The following is a 19,022-nucleotide window of genomic DNA, read 5'->3' on the forward strand; positions in this document are numbered from 1 at the left end:
CAGATTGACCCCCTGTATTCCTATTATAGAACTGGGAAAAGAGGTAAAATTAGGTGAGAACAGACCAGATGGTCCTAGATGGACTTGAATGGTCTGATCCTCCTTTTCCTCCCCATCTTTCCTTGCCTGACTTCAGGCCAAGAAGAAGAACTGCTGTGTTTAGATCCGTGACTGGTAGCAGGGAGAGAGACAGAATTTCTGCCTGACTTACTTCTTTGGGTGATCTCTTCTAATACTAGCACCAACACCACCCGCCCCCCGAGCAGTAGAAGACGTGGGGAGAAGTAATAGCACATTAGAGAGAGTGCACCAAGCATGTGAAGGCTCAGATTCCAGCAAAAGAATCTGAAAGAACTCTAATATGGCAGGAGAAGAGAATGCAGAAATAAGACAGATGTGACATGAAGCTGGAGAGTTAGTCATTGGAGGATTTTAAGCACGGAAAAGAAATGATCTGAATTATTCTTAAAAAAAAAAAAAAGATCACTTGGCTAGGTGGAGAATGGATGGTAGAGGTACAAGAGTGGAAGTAGAACGATTAGAAGACATTCTCAGATGTCTGCTGCTGCTGCTAAGTCACTTCAGTCATGTCTGACCCTGTGTGAACTCATAGACGGCAGCCCACCAGGCTCCCCCGTCCCTGAGATTCTCAAGGCAAGAACACTGGAGTGGGTTGCCATTTCCATCTAGGCAAGACATAATAGTAGCCTAGAATAAGCTGGTGTCAGTAGCCACAGTGAGAAATGAGTAGATCAGAGAGATGTGTAAGAAGTAAAATTGATGTGACTTGGAGATTTATTAGGTGCAGTAACTGAGGGAGAGAAGGGAATCTAGAATAACTGACAGGTTTCTGGCTTGGGAGGGCTTCCCTTGTCACTCAGCTGATAAAGAATCCACCTGCAATGTGGAAGACCTGGGTTTGATTCCAGGGTTGGAAGATCCCCTGGAGGAGGGAAAGGCTACCCACTCCAGTGTTCTGGCCTGGAGAATTCCATGGACTGTATAGTCCATGGGGTCGCAAAGAGTCGGACACGACTGAGTGACTTTCGCTCACTCACTCACTTCTGGCTTGGGAAGCTGGATGAAAGGTGGTTCACTTACTGAGATGGAGAAAGCTTGGCAAAGAGGTTGCTGAATTGTTTGGGACATTGAGAACTTATTTACAACCAACCCAAATCCATCACTTTTGCCATATCATCACCAATGAGCATGGGTTCCTTGTTCTCAGTCAATTCTTTCTAGAAATAGCAAAGCTATTTTCTCCAAGTGGAGCCTACCTTATCTAAACATTATTCCTAAATTCCTGTCCTGCAATCCATTATGAGAGATACAGATATTCTAATTCAAGGTTTATAATCCTTTCATCACAAAATCCACAGGATCCATGATTGCTAATTTCAGAGATAACCTGACTGACTTACCATCTTCTTCCTTCATCCATTCAGTCATTGTTCCTTAAGGACCCAATTTGCCTCAAGGACCTCCGCTGGGCACTGGGGCTATAAAAGACTGACATTGGCCATTACAGCTCTCCATCCATTCATCCATTCCCTCCTTCCTTCAGTCACCCTTATTCCACAATTCCTCACATTCTATTGCCCAGACTTCCCAAGAAAGAGAAGCTCTAGCTCACTTGCAGAACTGGGTAATGAATAGGGTGAGGAGAAATTGGATAGTGAAGCAAGAGAATCAAAGAGAAGCTAAAGAAAATCAACTGTTTAATAGAGGCATAACCCAAAAGATTCATTTAACACCATCAGTGACCAATACATCTCGTGTTTGGATTATTGTGACAGCCACTCCGCATCCACGTCCTGTCCTTCTGTTGCATTCTCCCAGAGCAGCCAGAGATATTTTAATAGCTAAACCAGCTAATTTTCTCCCCATGATTAGAGCCTCTACTGCTTGTCCATCACACTTCAAATAAGATTGCACTGTGCTCAGTCATGTCCGAATCTTTGTGGCCTCCATGGACTGTAGTCCTCCAGGCTCCTCTGACCATGGGATTCTCTAGGCAAGAATACTGGAGTGGGTTGCCATTTCCTACTCCAGGGAATCTTCCCAACTCAGGGATCAAGCCCCATCTCTTGCATCTCCTACATTGGCAGGTGGGTTCAAATAAAATTGACTTAAAATACACATACCTTTCCATGTGTCTAGTATTATTTCCATAAGCATCTTTACTGTAGACATCTTTGCTGCAAGCGTTTTTGCTGCATAACTAATTGGCTGTAAGGCAATTCTGTTGTAAAAGATAAATTAATTGCTTGACAGTTTGATTTCAACTGGTTGACAGTTTGCTTTCTTTTCTCCACTGATGCCATACTCTCAGTTTTACATGAAATATATCTTAGCCATCATAATGGTCTACAACAGACATGACAATATGCCAAGAACATCAAGAGTATAGAGGGCTTTCACAATACAATATAAAGCTCAGCTACACACAGGCATGTTAGTATTTGGAAACGGATACCTCTCTTAACAAAAGAAAACATTTTAGTGAGGCTGGACAGGAAACTTTTTAGTCAGGCTCCACCAAGTTTCCTTCTTTGCCCATTCTCCTGTTAGCCTTGCTATTCCCCAAGAAGCACAGGAGTTCCAGATTCTACAGGCGACCATGTGTGAATCACCTGGGCCCAGTAATGAATCCAAGGGGTGCCACTCGGCATCCTCACAGCCCTTTAGGGTAACGGATTGGAAGCTCATTACATACCTGCTCACTTCTTCTGTGGATGTGGGATGGCTTCATTATACTCAAAGAAATTGGTCAACAATGCAAGACTTAATCAAGTCAATTATTTAGCCCCATGCAGCCAGGAGAAAAATAAAGGAGTGTGCCCAAATGCAACTAAATCCAATAAAATTTGTTTGTAAGTAAAGACAGTCTTTCATCCCGGTTGTTAGGTTTATTGTGGGGGCAAAACTGAATGCCAATGGATAAATACCACTGAGGGCTGTGGCCATTTGGGCCAGCTCATCATCACACCTGCACCTCATACACTCACACTCCAGGTGGTGGAATTTGCCAGAACAGGGCCTGATTATGAGCTTAAAAGGCCCTAAGCAAGGAAAAGATTATGCCGCCCTTCTATTTGCAATTAAAAATAATGGTTAGCTATTGTATACCCTGTAAAATGAGTGTAAGAATGTTCTACACAGTTCTAGTTTTGCACATAATGATAGATACCTGAGTGCTTTGCTTTTTGAAATGTTTTTTCTTTTGGTTTCTTTGTTCTCTCCTTCTTTCCTCTTCCTTCTGTTCTTTCTTTCTCCTTCCATCTCTCCCTCTTTTCCTCTTTCCTTCCTTCCCTCGCCCACTCCCTCATTTCCCTCCTTCCTTTCTTCATTTTCCCTTCTGTTCATACCCTAGTAAATCAGAGAATCCTAGCAGATCTGAGCCTGTTCATTATAGAGAGGAAAACTGACTGTGCTGGGGGAGGGGGAGGACATGATGGGAAATGGAAGCCAGCCATATAAATTGGTTAAAGGCATGATTATGTACAGTCTTTAAAGAAAATCAGTCAATTTATTTCAGTTACTTAAAGTTTATGGATTTTCATAGTGACTGGCTTTAATGCACAAATGAAATTAGTTTGAAATTAGCCCATTGATTTGGTACAAAAGGTAGCTCTTGAAATGCTTTGCCATTTTTCAGTTTCTTCCTTTCTGACTGTTATCCCTTTTCTCCCAGGGTTGTCTAGCCCAGGGGGAATGAGCATTTTTGGAAGTTGGAATCAATAGGAAGTTACTGTTGTTCTGAGGTATCGTCTGTCCACCATACCTGTGTGAGCTTTTGTCTAACTGGTAAGTGGAAACATGCTTCATGGTCAGAGGTCTGCTGAGAATTTTCTTAGCAAGGTAGAAAAGTTTTTGTGACTTCATATTTTACTCACAACCTGCCTTCTCCCCCAGGACTCTGCTGACACCTGATTTCTCACCATTGTCCAAACACGTTGTCCATTTCTAGTCCTTTGCACAAAGTTTTCTCTTTGCTGGGAATGTCTCTCCATCTCTTCACCTAGTGCCCTCCAACTCAGGTTTCAAGCCCCATCTTAATGTCACCTCTTCTGTGAATCCTTCCTGAAAACCCTGGCATATTTAGTCTCTTCTCTGTGTTTCCCCAACCCTCTGTCCATCTTTCTATTATACCTACATGTGGTATCATTACCTGTTCCCTTGTAGGCAAGCACCATGTCTTGTTTCATTATGTATCCCCTTTATCTTCCTCTTACCTTCCATTGCCTAGTCCAGTGATTTGTCCTTGGGAGATTTTCAGTAAATTCTCACTGAAAAGGGGAGAGGGGGTGAGGGAGAGATGGTCTCTTAGAGAAAGCCCTGCTGAGAGCCTCACTACTCAAAGTGTGGCTCCCATTCTAAAAGCATCATGATGCCTGGGAGTGTCTCAGGCCTCACCCTAGATCTGCTGAATCAGAATCAGCATTTAACAAGATACCCAGGGCTTTCTTTTGATGACTAAAGTTTGAGAATCACTGTTAGAGCTGTTAGAAGGATGGAGGTGGGGACCAGTACATTAATGATCTTATGTCTATCACAGGAACAAGCTAAAGGTCAGAACAGAAAATGCTCACAAAGAATTGGGATGCTGGGACTGTTCAGAGCGGCCTAGGAGAGCAGCTGGCTGACTGTAGTTCCCAATAGTCCTCAGATTCCTCCAGATCATGCTGGCCCTAGCAGAACTAAGCAGATAGTGTCATGGCTGTAGGGTTCCATAGCCAGTATAATCAGCCAGGCGGCCTCAGAGCTGGTCCTCGGCTAGATGAAGCTGGCCAGCCAGCGATGCTTTGTGGCTCAGATGGTAAAGAATCTGCCTGCGGTGTGGGAGACCTGGGTTCGATCCCTGGGTTGGGAAGATCCCCTGGAGGAGTGCATAGCAACCCACTCCAGTATTCTTGCCTAGAAAATCCCCACGGACAGAGGAGCCTGGTGGGCTACAGTCCATGGGGTTGCAAAGAGTTGGACACTACTGAGCGACTAAGCACACACACACACAGCCAGTGATTCGGGCCAGGTTACTACATCACCAAACTACCTGGTTTCAACACCTTCCATTTGAACCTCTGGTGACTGCTATGATCTAACTTTGCTCCAGGTCATTAAAAGTAAAATTCATTTCCACTGAACCCTCAGGTTTCTGTTAATTTGGCCAATTTCCTTTGTTGCTATTATTTTTGTATTAGATAACAGCCAATTTTAGACCAATTAATGCCATTGCACATAAGAAAAGCCCCATGGTGGTCTCATCTCTTTCTAAGGAAATGGAAAGGTCACTGTGCTCCAAAACACATACATCTCTCAGCTGGTCCAGGAGACAAAAGTTTTCTTTCCAATTAGTCACTTCCGATGCCCTTTTCATTTGAAAATGTTCTTTTCCATGGCTCCCAAGTTTATCACTCCTTCCCATCTCAAAAAGTTGAAGCTTTCAACTCCACTCATATACTGCATGCTTCCATTTTTACCTAAGGCATGACTCAAGGGAGTTGTCAGTCAATACCAATGGGCAGAGATATGGAAAGCTCAGATACTGAACCCCTTCCACTAACAGCCCTCAGATCACAACCCTTGACCACGTGCCCCAGTCCTTTGAATTCTTTCTTACTTTTACTCCTGATGTAGCTTCTTCTTCACCTCAGCCAGGCATCCAGCCCTTGGATGCACCCTTTACTGTCTCTTCAGCAGCCTCCTCCAAGCCTCTCTTCCTTGCCTCCGAAGTCAAGCCACCATACATAGCGGATCGGTGGGACTGCTCTGTCCCCTGTATTGGCTCCTTCACATTTGTCTCTTTTCCTTGCACCCACCCAACAAAATCCCAACACTGGATGAACTGATCATCCACAGTTCACCTTTGTTTTTAGATGCAGCTCTGAGTCCAGCTGGAAGAAGAACAGAAAACCATATTAGCCTCATTTAAATCTGGGTCTTTGCTCAGTTGAGCAATCAGTGCTGCCAAGCAATCTTTTTTCATGGCTATAATGAGATTTGCCACCATTTTCATCCAGCAGCTAAGGTTCAACCATTACATTGTAAGTGAGAGGCAGTTTCAAAAAGGCCTAGTATGCCTGCTTTCAAACTGCCCAGAAAAACTCTTTGAATATTTACATTTACTAGTCACTATTCTAAACCTTTTCTATATTTTTGTCTTCAAGCTTCCTAATGAGTTTTCATCCTTCTTGCCTATAAAAAGCAACCTTACTCTTACTCCCCTGATAGAACTGAGAAATTATATCTTTCAGCTTCCTAGCTCTTCCTCCTTGCCTTTGCTTCTCTGACCACTTTACTATAGCCTTAGAGATGACTCCTTCTGTTTGAAGGTAAGCTCTTCTCCCAAGTTCACACTTCTAAGTCCACAGTCCTTCCTCTTCTGTCACCTCTTCAATCTTTCCCTCTCTTTTCTGCTTCTTCATGATTCTTTTCTCTAAAATCTTTTTTTCTCCAAACTTGAAAACACATTTAAATTTCCGTAATCTAAATTTAAAAATCTTCTCTTGACTCTTTATCTTCCAGCCACCATGATCTCTTTCCCCCACCCCCTCCATGGCCAAATTCCTGGAAAGCGATATTTGTGCTCTAATTGTCTCTACCACTTACCCACTTCCCATTTACAATCTACTCTCCTCTGGCCTCTGCCTACCACTCCACATAAACTGCTCTTGTCAAGGTTATAAGTAACTTCCAGGTGTCTAAATCCCTTTGTCAAGGGATTTAGATACCTCTTTTTACTTGACCTCTTGATACCATTGAACATGTTGACTGCTCCCCCCTTAAAACACTGTACTCTGTAAACACATTGCTACTCTTCTCATTCTCTTTGGGGGTCTCCACTTACTTAATCATCCATCAAATGTTGGACACCCCAGGGTTTCTTCCTTAAGTCAATGCCTTTTCGCTTGGACAATCTTCTCCACTACTATGGTAACGAGTACCACCTTTAAGCTCAAGACCCACCCCAAACACACACACACACACACACACACACACATGTTCTTTCTCTCTCTGACTTTTATCTGTAGCTCATAGCTCTCTGAACTCCCAATTCATGTAACAAACTCCCTGCCTGACATCTTTGACTGGACCCCATAAACTCAGAGTCACTGATGCCATAAATTTAGGAGGTATCCAACTAGTCACTACAACATGCCCATTTCCCTTTGATTAACATTTCTCATACTGTTCATGGGGTTCTCAAGGCAAGAATACTGAAGTGGTTTATCATTCTCTTCTCCAGTGGACCACATTCTGTCAGACCTCTCCATCATGACCCATCCGTCTTGGATGGCCCCACAAGGCATGGCTTACTTTCATTGAGTTAGACAAGACTGTGGTCCATGTGATCAGATTGGCTAGTTGTCTCTGATTGTGGTTTCAGCCTGTCTGCCCTCTGATGCCCTCTCTCAGCACCTACCATGTTACTTGGGTTTCTCTTACCTTGGATGTGGGGTATCTCTTCAGGGCTGCTCCAGCAAAGCACAGCCTCTGCTCCCGACCTTGAACATGCGGTAGCTCCTCTCGGCCGCTCCTGTGCCATTGCTGCCACCACTCCACTCACCTACAGCCAGACATCCTGGAATGTGAAGTCAAGTGGGCCTTAGGAAGCATCACTATGAACAAAGTTAGTGGAGGTGACGGAATTCCAGTTGAGCTATTTCAAATCCTGAAAGATAATTCTGTGAAAGTGCTGCACTCAATATGTCAGCAAATTTGGAAAAATCAGCAGCGGCTGCAGGGCTGGAAAAGGTCAGTTTTCATTCCAATCCCAAAGAAAGGCAATGCCAAAGAATGCTCAAACTACTGCACAATTGAACTCATCTCACACGCTAGTAAAGTAATGCTCAAAATTCTCCAAGCCAGGCTTCAGCAGTATGTGAACCGTGAACATCCAGATGTTAAAGCTGGTTTTAGAAAAGGCAGAGGAACCAGAGATCAAATTGCCAACATTCGTTGGATCATCGAAAAAGCAAGAGAGTTCCAGAAAAACATTTATTTCTGCTTTTTTGACTATGCCAAAGCCTTTGACTGTGTGGATCACAATAAAATGTGGAAAATTCTGAAAGAGATAGGAATACCAGACCACCTGACCTGCCCCTTGAGATACCTGTATGCAGATAAAGAAGCAACAGTTACAACTGGGCATGGAACAACAGACTGGTTCCAAATAGGAAAAGGAGTATATCAAGTCTGTATATTGTCACCCTGCTTATTTAACTTATATGCAGAGTACATCATGAGAAATGCTGGACTGGAGGAAGCACAAGCTGGAATCAAGATTGCTGGGAGAAATATCAATAACCTCAGATATGTAGATGACACCACTCTTATGGCAGAAAGTGAAGAACTAAAGAGCCTCTTGATGAAAGTGAAAGAGGAGAGCGAAAAAGTTGGCTTAAAGCCCAACATTCAGAAAACTAAGGTCATGGCATCCGGTCCCATCACTTCATGGCAAATAGATGAGGAAACAGTGGAAACAGTGGCTGAGTTTATTTTCTGGGCTCCAAAATCACTGCAGATGGTGATTGCAGCCATGAAATTAAAAGATGCTTACTCCTTGGAAGGAAAGTTATGACCAACCTAGACAGCATATTAAAAAGCAGAGACGTTACTTTGTCAACAAAGGTCTATCTAGTCAAAGCTGTTGTTTTTCCAGTGGTCATGTATGGATGTGAGAACTGGACCATAAAGAAAGCTGAGCGCAGAAGAATTGTTGCTTTTGAACTGTGGTGTTGGAGAAGACTCTTGAGAGTCCCTTGGACTGCAAGGCAATCCAACCAGTCCATCCTAAAGGAGCTCAGTCCTGGGTGTTCATTGGAAGGACTGAGGCTGAAGCTGAAACTCCAATACTTTGGCCACCTGATGGGAAGAGCTGACATATTTGAAAAGACCCTGATGCTGGGAAAGCTTGAGGGCAGGAGGAGAAGGGGACGACAGAGGATGAGATGATTGGATGGCATCACTGACTCAATGGACATGGGTTTGGGTGGACTCTGGGAGTTGGTGATGGACAGGGAGGCCTGGCATGCTGTGGTTCATGGGGTCCCAAAGAGTTGGACTGGACTGACTGAACTGAACTGAACTGAATGTTTCTCAAGTTGGTCCCTCACTTCTCATCCCCCTGCTACTATCTTATTCTGGGTTCTCATTGTTTCTCCCCTGACTATTACAAAAACCTACACAGTAGGTATGGGTTACTAATCCTAGAATACTCATTGTAGCATCAATGGCACTTCAGAATCTGCAGGTAATTTAAACGTAGACAAACACAACTCTGACTCACAGATTTGTTGGCCATGTTTTTGATTTCACATTTTCTGGCTGGATGTTATGGGAACTTGGGCAATGGATATCACCAGCAATTCCTTTCTCGTATCATTGGAAATAAGTAGGCTTTATAAGCCAAACTCATAGGAAAAAAACCAGGGTTTTGAATCCTGATGATCACATAATGGAGGATTCTTTCTCTTAGTTCTGGATGCTAAAAATGTCTTAAGCTTAATTGAAAGTTCAGGATCCTATGACATGCATTGTATGTACAAACACAATCCTCGATCCATCATTTTATATTAATTTATATTTTTCCCTTTGCCTTGATACATTTTCCCTTTCCCTTGTGAGAAAATGAGGAGGAGAGGCAAGACACAAACCCGAGCATTTAACTCCTGCTTTGCCACACCCTGGGCTTCCCTTGTGGCTCAGCTGGTAAAGAATCCACCTGCAAAGTGGGAGACCTGGGTTTGATCCCTGGGTTGGGAAGATCCCTTGGAGAAGGGAAAGGCTACCCACTCCATTATTCTGGCCTAAAGAATTCCACGGACTGTATAGTCCATGGGGTCAAAAGAGTCAGACAAGACTGAGTGAATTTTACTTCACTTCACTTAGCCTTGATACATTAATCTTTCAAAAATCTTGCTGTATTCCAAGGGCTGTTGAAAATTTTCCTAATTCCATCTTTGAGCAAGAGGAATTATAAAAAGAGAAGAAGCTCTCAAGCTAAATTTATAGGTTCATGGCTTCCCTGGTAGCTCAGAGAGTAAAGAATCTGCCTGCAATGAGGGAGACCTGGGTTCGATCCCTGGGTTGGGAAGATCCCCTGGAAAAGGGAACGGCTACCCACTCCAGTATTCTTGCCTGGAGAATCTCATGGACAGAGGAACCTGGCTGGCTGTGGTCCATGGAGTAGCAAAGAGGCAGTCATGACTGAGTGATGTTCACTATTGGTAATATGTTGTTGGGACAGGAATCTTTTGAGAATATAGCAAGTGGATGAATCAGGGGCTTCCAGTCAGTTGGTCTATATTTATTGGGAGATCTTGAAGCCTTTATTACTCACCAAGGCTGTTTCTGAGATCTCCCTTTCCTTTCTGTGAGGAGCTTATTTGAAACTGAGTCAATGGTTAAGGGGTGCTTTTAACTTGCTATGCTTGACAAACCCAAGTTAGAGCTAGATTAACATCATTCCTGTCAACATGTCCACCATTTGGTTTCTGTAGAAGGCCAGGAGCCATGTTGTTTTGGAGTTGGTGTGTGTCTCTGTGTGTGCTCAGTTGTGTTTGACTCTTTGACACCCCATGGACTATAGCCCACCAAACTCTTCTGTCCATGGAATTCTCCAGGCAAGAATACTGGAGCAGGTTGCCATTTCTTACTCCAGAGGGCCTTCCTGACCCAGGATTGAACCAGTGTCTCCTGAGTTGGCAGGCAAATTCTTCACTGCTGCACCACCTAGCTCAAACAGTAAAGAACCTGCCTATAATGTGGGAGACCTGGGTTCAATCCCTAGGTCAGGAAGATCCCCTGGAGAAGGGCATGGCAACCCACTCCAGTATTCTTGCCTGGAGAATTCCATGCACAGAGGAGACTGGCAGGCTACAGTCCATGGGGTTGCAAAGAGTTGGACATGACTGAGCAATTTTCACTTTCACTTTGCACTTTAACTTGCTGCCCTGGTCTCCATCTTGTAACCCAACAATGGCAGCAGTCCTCTCTTCCATCTATCCCACTGTCAAACTGCAATCTAAAATAGGACTCTGTCCTGCAGGCAGTGGGGAACTACTGAAGCTTTTAGGGAAAGTCTGTTTAAGACACATTATTTTGGCTTCAATATTCAGAGTAAACTAGAGAGGAAGAAAACTAGAATCAGGACAATTTACTGAAAATCGGTTACAGTAAGCTAGGTTCAGTCAGTTCATTTCAGTCACTCAGTCATGTCCAGCTCTTGGAGACCCCATGGACTGCAGCATGACAGGCTTCCCTGTCCATTACCAGCTCCTGGAGCTTGCTCAAACTCATGACCACCAAGTCAATGATGCCATCCAACCATCTCATCCTCTGTCATCCCCTTCTCCTCCTGCCTTCAATCTTTCCCAGCTTCAGGGTCTTTTCCAGTGAGTCAGTTTTTCGCATCAGGTGGCCAAAGTATGGGAGCTTCAGCTTCAACATCAGTCCTTCCAATGAATATTCAGGACTGATTTCCTTTAGGATGGACTGGGTGGATCTCCTTGCAGTCCAAGGGACTCTCAAGGGTATTCTCCAACACCACAGTTCAAAAGCATCAATTCTTCTGCGCTCAGCTTTCTTTATGGTCCAACTCTCACATCTATACGTGACTACTGGAAAAACAATAGCTTTGATTAGATGGGCCTTTGTCAGCAAAGTAATGTCTCTGCTCTTAAATAAGCTGTCTAGGTTGGTCATAGCTTTTCTTCCAAGGCACAAGCGTCTTTTAATTTCATGGCTGCAGTCATCACCTCCGATGATTTTGGAGCCCAAGAAAATAAAGTCTGTCACAGTTTCCATTGTTTCCCCACCTATTTGCCATGAAGTGATGGGATCGGATGCCATGATATTGGTTTTCTGAATGATGAGTTTTAAGCCAGCTTTTTCACTCTCCTCTTTCACTTTCATCAAGAGGCTCTTTAGTTCCTCTTCACTTTCTGCCATAACGGTGGTGTCATCTGCATATCTGAGGTTAGAAGCTACGTTAGAAGTAGTAAAGGCTGTATCAGTCAGGGTCCAACCATGAAAACAGAAATCACAGTAATTTTTTATGAGAGGAGAAAGGCAATGCAGGTAACTGGTTATATAGGAACTGGAATGATTGAGAAAGAAAGTTGTATAAGATGAAACAACCCAGAAATAAGCAACAGCAGCAAGCTGCTACCACTTCTAGGCTACAGGGATAGAGAATGGAGCCAGGGTCTGCAGAGTCCTGAAGCAGGGTCAATTGGTAGAAACTGGAATCATAGAGGGTTTGACGGTAGGAGATGGAGACACAGAGGAAATAGATGCAGCTCAAGAACACCCTCTCTCATCCTCCTTCTCACTTTCTGTCAGCCACCAGTCTCCCTCCATGAAGCACAATAGCCAAGAAAATTCATTCTGAAAAACAGAGTGGAGCAGGAGAAGGATGAGGAGTGGATCTGAAGCCAAATGGGCCAGCCTATACCAAAATTAAGGGCCTACACCAAACTGTGGCAGTGAGTATAAAGAAGAGATGATGGAATCAGAAAGAGTCATTTAGGAGTATAATCAGCAAGAGTGTTGAGCTCTGATTTCCAGTCTGATGACTGCTGGTTTAATCATGATATTCTTTCCATAGGTGATGAAAATGTCTGGGGACTTGTTGAAATTTAGTTGCCTGTTGGGACTCTAGGTGGAGGGTCCTGGGAAACAATAATATACTTACCTCTGAAGTTCAGAGGAGAGGTTGAGAGGGAGATCAGGAATGGATGATATTAGATAGGGAGTGTATAGTGACAGAGATAAGAGGTTGGGAAGACCTGGAGCACAGTCCTTTTCTTAAACTTATGATACTGTTTATTAATCCTTAGTTCCAGTAAGTTGTGGTTAAGTTATTTTTAGCACACAGTATCTATAAACATACTACAAAAACAACAAACAAAGCAAAACTGAAAAGTAGAAAGAAAAGTTTAATTATTCTCTTGTAGACTTTGTAAGGCTATATTTTTTCAGTCTCAGATTTGAAATGATTCTATTGTTTAATTTTGAACATTTGTACATTTTCTTATGAGAGTGGTATTAGCTAAAATGAAAAAGGATTTCTTTTGCAAATTAGTAGTGTAGAGTTCCAGAAGCCTTTATACAACTACTTTCTTAGAATTTGTAAAGGAAGTATCTTGTATGATAGTGAATTTAATTTTTGTTTCACTTTTATCAAACCTAATTTATATATACTGATGATTAAATTAAAAATTATATAGAATGGCTAATAGTTTAGAGTGATAATATTTTATAAAGTTTCTTAAAAAAGATTTTATTCAGAATTTGTTTATAGAGCAGTTAGTTACAACTTCAAATAACATCAGTAGGGGGCATTAATATGTGTATTTTCTAGCCAAGTTAGAATTACTCTTATTCTTACTTCTAGTGTCTTTATTTGCCATTTAAATTTTTTTTATTTTCTATTATTTATATTGGAATAGAGTTGATTAGCAATTGTGTTAATGTCTGTTGTACAGCAAAGTGATTCAGTTATATATAGAAAGGTATCTATTCTTTTTCAAATTCTTTTCCATTTTAGGTTATTACAGGGTATTGAGCAGAGTTCCCTGTGCTATACAATAGGCCCCTGTTGGTTATCTATTTTATATATAGCATTGTGTACATGTCAATCCCAAACTCCCAATCTGTCTTTCCCCACCACCCTTCCCTCTGGTAACCATAAGTTTATTCTCTAAGTCCATGAGTCTGCTTCTGTTTTGTAAAGAATTTCATTTGTACCATTATTTTAGATTCAACATATAGTCAATATCATATGATATCTGTCTTTCTCTGTCTGACTTGGTTCATTTACTACAATAATCTCCAGGGCCATCCATGTTGCTGCAAATAATATTATTTCATTCATTTTAATGGCTGAGTAATATTCCATGGTATGTATATACCATATCTTTTTTATCCATCTGTCTGTTGATGGACATTTAGGTTGCTTCCATGTCTTGGCTATTGTAAACAATGCTGCAATGAACATTGGAGTGTATGGATCATTTTGAACCATGTTTGTCTCTGGATATATGCCCAGGAGTGGGATTGCTGGATCATATGGCTTTCCGAGTGGTTCAGCAGTAAAGACTGCCTGTAGTGCAGGAGCCCCAGGAGATGCAGGTTCGATCCCTGGGTCTGGAAGATACTCTGGAGGAGTGTATGGCAACCCACTTCAGTATTCTTGCCTGGAGAATCTCATGATCAGAGGAACCTGACAGGCCACAGTCCATAAGGTCACAAAGAGTTGGACACAACTGAAGCGACTTAACACGCAGACATGAAAGCTCTATTTTTAGTTTCTTAAGGAACCTCCCTACTGTTCTGCATAGTGGCGCACCAGTTTACATCATCACCAACAGTGTAGGACATCACTAACATCGTCCCTTTTCTCTACAGCCTCCTGGAACACAATCTTGAAGAGCATCTACACTTAATGGTTGGATGGAGAAAAGAGAGGGATTGGTCAGTGATAGGAAGAAAGCCAGGAGAAAGTTCTCAGACAATAATTTAACTAAACTCAAATCAAAAGATATTCAGAAGACATCTAAATACTGAAAATTTTAAAAAAGTATACATCAGATAATCCATAAGCCAAAGTGGGAGTCTCAAGAGAAATTTTAAAATGCATTACACTGAATGAAAATTTAAATACACGTTCAAAATTTGTAAGATTCAGCTAAAGTGATTCTTGAGGGAAATTAGTTGCATAAATGCTTATATTAGAAAAGAAATTTAAAATTAATAACCTAAATTTCCACCCTAGAAAATTAAAGAAAAAAGAACAAATTAAACTTAAAACAACTTGAAGAGAGGAAATAATACAAATTAGAGGAGAAATCAATAGATTTTAAACAAGAAAACAGTAAAGAAAATCAAGAAAGCAAAACACAACAACATAGAAATGGAGAACACATGAATAGTTACCAGGGGTTAAGGTGGGAGTGGAAGTAGGAGGGAAGTGGATGTTTCCATAAATGGGCCACATGAGGAACTCCTGAAATTATGGAGATGTTCTGCATCTCAAATGTGTCCATGCCAATATCCCAGTTATGATATTATAGTAGTGCAGTTATACAATATATAATCATTAGAGTTGGCTAAAAGGTATATGGGATCTCTTTATTTTTTACAACTGCATGTGAGTCCATGATTATCTCAAAATTAAAAGTTTAATGTAAAATTTTCTCTGAAACTTAATGCCTGCACCAGGATTGAGTAACTGCCATTGCTTCGCCTTTGGGAGCCACTATGCCACCACAAGTTTCTTAACAAGAAAGTAGCCTAATTGGTGTTGGGTTTAGGTGTCCAAATACCATTATTTTATTGGCGGGGGAGTGCCATCATTGACTTTTTTTTTTTTTTCTTTTTTTCTTTCTTTCTTTCTTTCCATGTGTCCAGGGCATGAACCAGGCATGGGCACAGAGCAAAAGCCAAGCTGGGATAAACAAGGAGTTGTTTTGTCCCTCACTGATATGAGACAGCCACCACCAACCAGGTGCCACTCTACCCAGGTCAGGGACACATCATTGACTTTTAATATTGTGAGATTTTTGGTCATTCTGAGGACCTACAGTTGCTTACAATTTATGGTGTGACATAATAAACACAGGTATGAAGTAAATGGCCTAGAGGTGATGTATTTGCCCTTTTAGTATGGGAGGGGGAGTGAAGTCACCCACATGCATCACTCTGTATTGCCATTATACAGTCGCTAAGTCATGTCTGACTCTGCCACCCCATGGACTGTAGACCGCCGGGCTCCCCTGTCCGTGGGATTTCCCAAGCAAGAATACTGAAGTGGGTAGCCATTCCCTTCTCCAGGGCATCTTCCCCACCCAGGGATCAAACCCATGTTTCCTATATTGGCAGGTGGGTTCTTTACCGCTGAGCCACCAGGCGGTTCTTATAATTTACACTTTAACATCATGCTCTGCACCCTCAAGATCCACACTAGCAGAAACACCAAGCCCTTTTCCTCCTTGTCCATGTGGTAAATTATTATCTTTCTTTGTTGTTGCTTGCTTTCAGTGCTCATACCCACCCAGTCCTTATCCTTCATGTCTGCCCAACTGTGGGCCTTTTTCTCTGACCCACAACCCTGCAGAACTCCACCTTCTTTCATCCTCATACATCTGCCACATGCCTACTCCCCACATTCAGAGAACTCATGAAGATACACACATCTTTTCATAACTTATAGATTTAATTTTAATCATCACTATTGGTATACAATGTAGCTGTAAGATTTAACCTGTTTTCAGGGGTCTGATGCTACAGAGAACATTTCATGGGAAAGGATGCCACAAAGAATATTTCAAGGGAACCTGGACTGTTAGGCCCATGAATCAAGGTAAACTGGATGTGGAAAAGCAGAAGATGGCAATAGTGAACATTAACATTTTAGTAATCAGTGAACTAAAATGGACTGGAATGGGCGAATTTAACCCAGATGACCATTATATCTACTACTATAGGCAAGAATCCTTTAGAGGAAATGGAGTAGCCCTTGGAGTCAACAAAAGAGCCTGAAATGAAGTACTTGGGTACAATCTTAAAAATGACAGAATGATCTCAGTTCATTTCTGAAGCAAATCAACCAAGTTTATGCCCCAACCACTGATACCAAAGAAGCTAAAGTTGATTGGTTCCATGAAGACCTACAAGACCTTCTAGAACTAACACACACACACACACAAAAAGATATCATCTTCATCATAGGGTATTGGAATGCAAAAGTAGGAAGTCAAGAGATAACAGGGAAGTTTGGCCTTGGAGTACAAAATGGAACAGGGAAAATGTTAACAGAATTTGCTCAAGAGAATGCACTGGTCTTAGCAAACATACTCTTTCAACAACACAAGAGACAACTCTACACATGGACATCACCAGATGGTCAATAGTGAAATCAGATTGCTTATACTCTTAGCAGCCAAAGATTAATAAGTTCTATACGATCAGAAAAAACAAGACCTAGCTGACTGTGGCTCAGACCATGAGCATCTTATTGCAAAATTCAGGATAAAATTGAAAAAAGCAGGGAAAACCACTAGGCCAATCAGTTCAGTTTAGTTCAGTTGCTCGGTTGTGTCCTATCTGCAACCCTATGGACTGCAGCATGCCAGGTTTCCCTGTCCATTACCAACTCCCAGAGTTTACTCAAACTCATGTCAGTTGAGTCAGTTGCTATCCAACTAAGTCATCCTCTGTCATCCCCTTCTCCTCCTGCCTTCAATCTTTCCCAGCTTCAGGGTCTTTTCCAGTGAGTCAGTTCTTTGCATCAGTTAGCCAAAGTATCAGAGCTTCAGCTTCATCATCACTCCTTCCAATGAATATTCAGGACTGATTTCCTTTACGATTGACTGGTTGAGTCTCCTTGCAGTCCAAGGGACTCTGAACTGCCATGTGACCCAGCAATCCCACTTCTGGGCATGCACACTGAGGAAACCGGATCTGAGGGAGACACGTGCACCCCAATGTTCATCGCAGCGCTGTTTGTAGTAGCCAGGACATGGAGGCAGCCTGGATGCCCATCAGCAGATGAATGGATGGGGAAGCTGTGGTGCATGTACACCATGGAGTGTTGCTCGGCCATTAAAAAGAATTCATTTGAACCAGTCCTAATGAGATGGATGAAGCTGGAGCCCATTATGCAGAGTGAAGTAAGCCAGAAAGATAAAGAACATTACAGCATACTAACACATATATATGGAATTTAGAAAGGTGATAACGATAACCCTATATGCAAAACAGAAAAAGAGACACAGAAATACAGAACAGACTTTTGAACTTTGTGGGAGAATGTGAGGGTGGGATATTTCAAAAGAACAGCATGTATACTATCTATGGTGAAACAGATCACCAGCCCAGGTGGGATGCATGAGACAAGTGCTCCGGCCTGGTGCACTGGGAAGACCCAGAGGAATCGGGTGGAGAGGGAGGTGGGAGGGGGGATTGGGATTGGGAATACATGTAAATCCATGGCTGATTCATATCAATGTATGACAAAACCCACTGGAAAAAAAAAAAAGATTAAAAAAAAAAAGAGTCATCTTCAACACCACAGTTCAAAAGCATCAATTCTTTAGCACTCAGCCTTCTTTATAGTCCAACTCTCACATCCATACATGACTACTAGAAAGACCATAGCTTTGACTAGATGGACCTTTGTTGGCAAAGTGATGTCTCTGCTTTTTAATATGCTGTCTAGGTTGTTCATAGCTTTTCTTCCAAGGAGTAGCTTCTTTTAATTTCATAGCTGCAGTCACCATCTGCAATGATTTTGGAACCCAAGAAAATAAAGTCTGTCAGTGTTTCCATTGTTTCCCCATCTATTTGCCATGAACTGATGGGACAGCATGCCATGATCTCAGTTTTCTAAATGTTGAGTTTTAAACTAGCTTTTTCACTCTCCTCTTTCACTTTCATCAAGAGGCTCTTTAGTTCCTCTTCGGTTTCTTCCATAAGGGTGGTGACATCTGCATAACAGAGGTTGTTGATATTTCTCCCAGAAATCTTGATTCCAGCTTGTGCTTCATCCAGGTTGGCATTTCACAAGATGAATTCTGCATATAAGTTAAATAATCAGGGTGGCAATATACAGCCTTAATGTACTCCTTTTCCAATTTGGAACCAGTCTGTTGTTTCATGTCTGGTTCTAACTGTTGCCTCTTGACCTGTATATAGATTTCTCAGGAGGCAGATAAGGTGGTCTTGTATTTCCATCTCTTTAAGAATATTCCACAGTTTGTTGTGATCCACACAGTCAAAGACTTGGGCATAGTCAATAATGCAAAAGTATATATTTTTTCTGGAATTCTCTTGCTTTTTCTATGATCAAGTGGATGTTGGCAATCTCATCTATGGTTCCTCTGCCTTTTCTAAATCCAGCTTGAACATTTGGAAGTTCTCAGTTCATGTACTGTTGGAGCCTCACTTGGAAAATTTTGAGCATTACTTTGCTAGCGTGTGAGATGAGTGCAATTGTGTGGTAGTCCGAACATTCTTTG

The 19,022-nt window shown here is 42.1% G+C and overlaps 1 non-coding gene across 1 annotated transcript; it reads right to left on the reverse strand.

Moving 5' to 3' along the window:
* Window positions 1-15,402: 15,402 nt before the first annotated feature.
* Window positions 15,403-15,537, reverse strand: LOC122691108. The gene has a single exon (XR_006340345.1). It is a non-coding gene; the product is annotated as a small nucleolar RNA SNORA48 (small nucleolar RNA).
* Window positions 15,538-19,022: the final 3,485 nt, after the last annotated feature.

The sequence above is a fragment of the Cervus elaphus genome, chromosome X, assembly GCF_910594005.1.
Source record: "Cervus elaphus chromosome X, mCerEla1.1, whole genome shotgun sequence".
Taxonomy (NCBI): Eukaryota; Metazoa; Chordata; class Mammalia; order Artiodactyla; family Cervidae; genus Cervus; species Cervus elaphus.